This window comes from Nannospalax galili, unplaced genomic scaffold (genome assembly GCF_000622305.1).
Source record: "Nannospalax galili isolate Female #2095 unplaced genomic scaffold, S.galili_v1.0 scaffold236, whole genome shotgun sequence".
NCBI lineage: Eukaryota > Metazoa > Chordata > Mammalia > Rodentia > Spalacidae > Nannospalax > Nannospalax galili.
In genome coordinates, this window is record NW_008338710.1 from 2,853,890 (window position 1) to 2,862,423 (window position 8,534).

Genomic DNA, 8,534 nt, shown 5'->3' on the forward strand with positions numbered 1-8,534 from the left:
CTTGAACCTCACGTGAGCACCATGGCATATGCCTGCGCACGCATACACACACACAAATAAGTAAATAAATAAAAGATAATTTTAAACATTCTTACATATATTTAACTTTTTAAAACTTGCATTCTAGGGGCTGGAGAGATGACTCAGCAGTTAAGACCACTGGCTGTTCTTGCAGGGGACCCAGGTTCAAATCCTAGAACCCAGTTGGCAACTAACAACTGTTCCTAACTCTAGTGCCAGGGGATCTGACACCTTCTTCTGTCCTCCTAGGGCACTGCACGACATGAGTGCACATACATTTGGGCATAGCACTCATACACATAAAATAAAAAATCAAAAAGAACTTTGTTCTAAAAAAAATTTTTTTTTGGTCTTTTTTGAGACAGGGTCTCCCTGTATCCCCAGCTGGCCTGGAACTCATTATGTAGACCAGGCTGGCCTCAAACTCACAGAGATCCGCCTGCCTCTGCCTCCTAAGTGCTGGGATTAAAGGCATGCGCCACCACACCCAGCCTCATTCTAAAATATTTATTGTAAAACAATTGTAATTACCAATAGCTTATCTTTTATATATATTTAACTTTTAATTACATTTGTTTACTTATTTATTTCTGTATGTATGTGAATGTACACTTGCTCACATGTAAAAGGCAGAAGGTAGGAACTAACTCCACAAAGTTATCCTCTGACCTCCATATGCACCTTGTGGCACACATACAAACACATACATATATGTAATAATAAGTAAAGTTTCACAAAGCATGGTGGTACACACCTTAATTCCAACACTCAGGAGGCAGAGGCAGGCAGATCTCTGTGAGTTCAAGGCCAGCCTGGTCTACATAGCAAGTTCCAAGCCAGCTGGGGCTACAGGGAGACCCTATCTCAAAAAGACCAAAAAGGAAAAAAAAAATGAAAGTTTCCATTTTATTGAAAGGTGGAAAGGATAACGGGAGAAAACTGTGAGTGATCCAGATGACCGCTAAGAAGGGACAATGATCTGAGACTTGAGGGTTGGGAAGCCCATGGCAAGGGCAAAGACCCTGTTTTGGGAGTAAGTTAAACACATTCAAGGAACAAGAAAGCAAGTTTTTCTGGATGTTGTGGTAAATGCCTTTAATCCCAGCTCTCAGGAGGCAGAGGCAGGTGGATCTCTGTGACTTCAAGGCCAGCCTAGTCTACATAGTGAGTTCCAGGCCAGCTAAAGTTACATGGTTATGAGAGCAATCCTCATTAAGCTGTGCTAATGTGGAGAGATTTTATGAGTCCATTAAGGAGGTTTTATTTCATTCTAAATAATGAGAGGGCCTTAAAAGACTTTTTTAAATTTTTATTTTATATGTCTGAGCGTTTTGCCTGCCTGTATGTCAGTACACCATGTGCATGCAGAGACCAAAAGAAAGCATCAGATCCCCTGGAACTGGAGTTACAGTTTTTCACCACCATGTGGGTGCTAGGAACTGAATCCGGGTTCCCTGCAAGAGTAGTCATTGCTCTTAGCCACTGAGCCATCTCTCCAGCCCCATGCCTAAAAAGATTTTAAACTTGCCAGGCATGGTGGCACATGTCTTTCATCTCAGCACTTGGGAGACAGAGGGTCTCATCTCTGAGTTCAAGGCCAGCATGGTCCACATAGCAACATAGACCCTGTCTCAAAAAAATCAAGACAAAACTAAACAAAACATTTTTAAAAAGATTAAGTTCAGCTGGGCGTGGTGGCACATACCTGTAGTCCCAGCACTTGGGAGGCAGAGGCAGGTGGATCTCTGTGAGTTCAAGGCCAGCCTGGTCTACATAGTGAGTTCCAGGACAGCTAGGGCTACAGGGAGACCCTGTCTCAAAAAGACCAAAAGAAAAAAAAAAAAAGACACATTGTGCTGGGTATGGTGGTGCATGCCTTTAATCCCAGCATTTAGGAGGGAGAGTGTGCTGGATAGCTTTAGTGTCAACTTGACACACCTGGGTTGAGGGAGCCTCAATTGGGGAATTGCCTTCATTGGACTGGCCTGTGGCTATGTCTGAGGGGCGTCTTCTTGATGATTGATGTGGGAGGGCCCAGCCCACTGTGGGTGGTGCCACCCCTGGGCACGTGGGCCTGTGTTGCATAAGAAAGCATGCTGAGCAGGGGCCAGGGGAGCAAGCCAGTAAGTAGCATTCCTCTATAGCCTGTGCTCTAGCTCCTGCCTCCAGGTTCCTGCCCTGAGTTCCTACCTTGGGCTCCCAGATGAACTGTGACCCGGGAGATGTAAGCTAAATAAACCCTTTCCTCCCCAAGTTAGTAGTGGTCAGAGTATTTTGTCACAGCAATGAAGAACAAACTAGGATACAGAGGAAGGTGGATCTCTGTGAGTTCAAGGCCAGCCTGGTCTACTTAGTGAGATCCAGGCCAGCTGGGGCTACAGGAAGACCGTTTCTTTTAAAAAAAAAAAAAGGAAAGAAAGAGACACATTGTTTAATGTATTTGTATGTCTGTGTATAAGTATATACATGTGAAGGTAGGTGCTCATGAGGCCGGAGACATTGATCCTCCTAGAGCTAGAGTTATAGGTGGCTGTGAACCATGCAAGGTGGGTGCTAGGAGCCAAACGTGGTTCCTCTGCAAGAGCAGTATATGCTCTGAACTGCTGAGCCATCTCTCTAGCCCAGGAAAGACTTTTTTTTGGGGGGGTGTCTTTTTGAGACAGGGTCTACCTTTAGCCCCAACTGTCCTGGATTCACTATGGAGACCAGGCTGGCCTTGAACTCAGAGATCCACCAGCCTCTGCCTCATGTGCCACCACTCCTGGCTCAGGAAAGACACATTTTAAGGTGTTACATAGTGAATCTGATTACACAGTGCACAGGACCTTGTCTTAATCCTAAAAAAGATTCTGGGAAAATTTTAACTTGATTAACAAAGCCGATTTTGTAAAACTCAGATCGTTATTCTGTCCCATCTGGAAATCTACCCCTGGTAGGAAAGTTGTCTCTATTCCATGGAAAATTCTTTGTACCAAAAGTTAGAATATTGACATTAGAATCTTTATTAGTTGTTTCCCAACTTGTGAATAGTTGGATGCTGTTTATGATACTTGACCCTTGTTCCATAACATACAGGGGTAAGTCACTGTTCTGAAATGTCTAAAAGCTACATACTAGCCACAAAGTGTATGAGCTAAATTTTGTTCTTCCATTCAATTCTAATCACTGCTATGTATATGTGAATAACAATTGAAATGGTCCAAATAAATCCTGTGTCACTGCCTCTGTCTCAGCTTATCAGAGTGATACGATTCACTCTCTACTGGGCATCACTTTGAAATCATCTTCAGGAACACAATGGTCACATTGTCTTTCACTAGACTTTTAAAAATCAACAAAAATCAATTGAATTTTCACTGTGCAACAACAAATGTGACCTTCCACCCTCTGGATAAATATTAGCATGTCCTGCTTCGTCAGAGTTTATTGGAACATTTTCCTTATAGAAAACAGTCTGTTAAGCAGCTTCTCTTTGTGGTTACTGCAGGTCTGTACCAGTGATGTTGACCTTGTCATCCATTTAGTAACAGAGTCATCATAATCTGTCATTAAGGTACACATACTCTAATTTAGGAAATCAGCTATGAACTATGTCAATTATCTTAATTCTCAGATGATATTCAATTAACCTTTTTAATATGATTATGCTTCAATAATCTAAGTCTGTATAAACTTGCCTGGTGGATTTTGTATCCTACAAATAATAGAGACTTTCTACTGAGTAAATCTGCATATTTGCTTAGGTGAAAAGGAATATTTGTGTGCTGGATATCTTCAGTTGTCAACTTGGCACACCTGAGAAGAGGGAACCTCAACTGGAAAACTTCCTCTATCAAAATGGCCTGTGAGACATTTTCTTGATTGTTGAGTCATGTGGGAGGGCCCAGCCCACTGTGGGTGGTGCCACCCCTGGGCAGATGGTCCTGGATTTTATAACAAAGCAGGCTGAACACAGCCCAGAAGAAGCAAGTCAATAAGCAGCCTTCCTCCAGGTTCATGTTTTAAGTCCCTGCCTTGTACCTTGGTGATGAATTATGACCTGTAAGCCAAATAAACCCTTGCCTCCCAAAGTGCTTGTGTTTATGTGTTTATCACTCCAGCAGAAAAGTAACTAATACAATCTGCATTTAAAATAATAAAATAACCAGACAGGGTGGCACACACCTTTAATCCCAGCACTTGGGAAGCAGAGGCAGGCAGATCTCTGTGAGTTCAAGGCCAGCCTGGTCTACATAGTGAGTTCCAGGACAGCTGGGGCTAGAGGGAGACCCTGCCTCAAAAAGACCAAATAAAATATAATAAAATAGGGGCTGGAGAAATGGCTCAGTGGTTAAGAGCACTGGCTGTTTTTACAGAAAACTGTGTTTCAAATCCAAGCACCCACATGGAGGCTAACAACCGTCTATAACTCTGTTCCAGAGGATATAACACCCTCTTCTGACCTCCACAGGCACCTGATACAGGTGCACTTACACACATGCAGGCAATACACTCATGCACATAAAATAAAAATAATAAGGCCAAGTATGGTGGTACTCACCTTTGATCCCAGCACTTAAGAGGCAGAGGCGGGTGGATCTCTGTGAAGTCAAGTCCAGTCTGGTCTCCATAGCGAGTTCCAGGCCAACTGTGGCTACAGGAAGACCCTGTCTCAAAAAGACCAAAAAATAATAAATTTTAAAATAAAAATAAAATAATAAAAACTATATAATTTCATTGTTAATATACATATTGGATTAGGTATACAATCTCAAATTATAAAATAATTTCCTGAGATATTCATGGGCCATTTATTATTTTTAATTTATTTTTGTGGTAGTGGGGATTGAATCCAGGGCCTCTCACCTGCTACCTAGCTATCACTGAACTACATCTTCACCTTTTTTTTGTTTCATTTTGTTATTTTGAGACAGGGTCTGACTAAGTTGCCCTAGAAGACTTTGAACTTGTTGAGGGTTTTTTTTAGGGTTTTTTGTTTGCTTTGTCGGTTTCAGGGATTGTTTATTTATTTGTTTGTTTTAGACAGGGACTCCAGTAGGCCAGGTTGGCCTTGAACATGCTCTAGAAGCAAAGATATGTCTTTGAACTCTTGATGCTTTTGGCTTAGCCTCCCAAGTATTTAGGAAGAGAGGCCTGTACCATCAGGCTCTCGAAATTTTTATGGGTGTGTATGGGGAGAGCATCAGGTATCCCATCAGCATTTTTCAGTGATGGTAGTTTTACAACTAGGGGAATCTTTTTCTCCAAGTGCCACAAATCAATTCCAGGGGTGTTGCTGTTTCACAAAAATAATAGAAGGCACAACAACTGAAGGGAACTATCACCACTTACTTACATACAAACTACTATAGTAGGAAAGATCACATATAGAGATGTTCTAGACCTTTAGGACCATTGTTTTTATGTGTCTCTGTGTTTGTAGTGCGCATGCCTGTAAATACGCATGTTCGAATATGTATGGGCACATGTGTATGTGCACATATGCTTAGGATGTGGGGGCACGAGGCTCACCATGCCCACCATGTCCACTGGTAATCTACATGGGTTCTGGAGAGCTGAACTCTGGTCCTCATGCTTGTGTGGCAAGCACTTTACCTGCTGAGCCATCTCCCTACCTTTAGGGCCCTTAAATATCTGAAATTCAGCAGGGTACAGTGGCAAGTGCCTGATGTCCCAAATCCCAGAGGCTAAGATGGGAGGATCTTTTGAGTCCTAGAGTTCAAGACCAGCCTGGGAAACAACAATATTCCATTTCCAAAAGAAGAAGAGGCAGGAGGAGGAGGAGGTGGCAAAGAAGGAGGTAGAGGAAGGATGGAGGAGGAGGAGGCGGAGGAGGAGGAGGAGGAGGAGGAGGAGGAGAAAAGAATAATCAGAAATTCTATGATAAAGTATACCCAGAATCCTCATTCATATTGCAAAACTTTTTAAATATTTTATTTATTATTTTAATTTTATGTGGCTAAGTACATTGCCTGCATGTATATGAGTGCACCTGTGTCCTGCAATGCCACGGAGGTCAGAAGAGGGCTTTGGATTACCCTGGAACTGGAGTTAAGGACGGTTCGTAGCTGCCATGTGGGTGCTGGGAATTGAACCCAGGTCCCCTGCAAGAGCAGTCAGTGCTCTTAACCACTGAGCCATCTCTCCAGCCCCATATTGCAAATCTTGCAATAAAAGGAATTTTAAATTTCCATGGACAACAGTCATCTTTCTTAACATGAGTTGAAATACAATTGAATAAATGCCACCTGTATACAGAGTCATATACTCTGTACACTTTTTTTCCTTAAAGACAGGATCTCACTATGTAGCCCTGGCTGGCCTAGAACTCACTATGCAGACCAGTCTGGCCTTGAACTCACACAGATCCACCTACCTCTGCCTCCCAAGTGCTGGGATTAAAAGTGTGTGCCACTACACCGATTCTCTAGACTATTATTATTATATGTGTATGAGTGTATTGCCTATATATAGGTAGGGGCACCCATGTTGTGCATTGCCCATGGAGGTCAGAAGAAGGCATCGGATCCCCTGGAATTGGAGTTACAAATGGTTGTTAGCCACCATGTGGATTCAAACCTAGGTCCTCTGCAAGAGCAGTCAGTGCTTTGAACCACTGAGCCATCTCTCCAGCCCCTCTCTAAACATTTTTAAAGAAAGTGATTTTTTAAAAATGTGTGACTTGCTTAAATTCACTACGATAGTTAAATTTTGTCACTTTTCCATTCTTCTACTGGTCTATCTTAGAGTACCAAGAATGTTTATTAAAACTTCCAGAGACTGAGGGGCATAGCTCAGTCAGTAAATTACTTGCCTTGTAAGCACAAAGACTGAGTTCAATCCCCAGAACAGATGTGGAAAAAAGCTGGATGTGGTGGCAAACACTTGTAGTCCCAGTGCTGGATTTCCATTACATACATTACTACTGAGCAGAGACAGGTGAATCCCTGGGGCTTGCTGGTCAGGCAGTCTAGTCTACTTGGTGAACTCCAGGTCAATAAAAGACCCTGTCTCAAAAACCAAGGCTGGTGACTCCTGAAGAACAGTTCCCAATATTGTCATCTGACCTCCACACATGTACACCACACACACACACACACACACACACACACACACACACACACGTTTTTAAGATAAGGGCAAAGAGAAATTAATTCATGATTTTCAATAAATGAGACTTAAAGAAATATTTTTCTTAGAGGTATCTTTTGTTTAGAAGTTGTTATAGTTTCCAATGTAACCCCCTCCCACACACACATACATTATGAGGTTGTATAATGTTTAAATTTTGCTAATAATAGCCCATTGAAGCCAAAATAAGAACAAAATTATAGGTAAATAAATAATTTAAGATAGAAATATTTCAATAAACAACATTCTTAAAAGAAATTTTAAAGTTTATTTTGGTAGTGGCACATATCTTTAATCCCAGCACTTGGGAGGCAGAGGCAGGTGATCTCTGTGAGTTCGAGGCCAGTCTGGTCTACATAGTGAGTTCCGGGCCAGCTGGGGCTACAGGGAGACCAGAAGAAGAAGGAGAAGGAGAAGGAGAAGGAGAAGGAGAAGGAGAAGGAGAAGGAGAAGGAGAAGGAGAAGGAGAAGGAGAAGGAGAAGGAGAAGGAGAAGGAGAAGGAGAAGGAGAAGGAGAAGGAGAAGGAGAAGGAGAAGGAGAAGGAGAAGGAGAAGGAGAAGGAGAAGGAGAAGGAGAAGGAGAAGGAGAAGGAGAAGGAGAAGGAGAAGGAGAAGGAGAAGGAAGAAGAAATTTTAAATCCTTCACAATTGTTGATAACTCTTTGAAACCTGGGGAATCAAACTTAGGACCTTATATATTCTAAGCAAACATCCACTATTGAGCTCAAGTCCCAGTCTATTGATAACATTAGATATAAGATGCTAAAATGTCTCTATCTATCAAATGCTAGTTATGTCATCGCTACCTAATTCTCAAAGATGTGAATGCTGCTACTTTTCAGGCAAGATGTAACTTTTCTATCCCCATTCCAGTCTTTAAGTTAACTAAGGGAAGCAAGTTTATACCTGAATTCTATACTGAGTTCTGTTCTACCAAACATCATAAGAATGTGTTATACAAGAAAAATGATGCCTTCCCTTTCCCTCCAGACAACACATGCCTCTCTCCCAAGTAATCATAATTCTGATGTTCACAATTTAAAATTTTACTCCTTGGGCTGGAGAAATGGCTTAGGGTTGGAAGTACTGGCTGCGCTTGCAGAAGACCTGGGTTCAGTTCCCAGCACCCAGCTGGTGGCTTCCAACCATCTATAACTCCAATTCCAGGGAGTCCAATACCCTTTTTTGGCCTCCACAGGTAGTATACAGTTATGGTGTACTTATATACATGCAGGCAAAATAAAACAATATAAAATAAATATAACAAAATATTTTTATTTCATTTTTCTTCTTTGTAATTTTACCAACCCTAAGTACCTCCCTAAGCCTCTTGTTATTTATGAGCTTTATTGTCATTGTCTTTCACTTTTAGTTTGGAGACT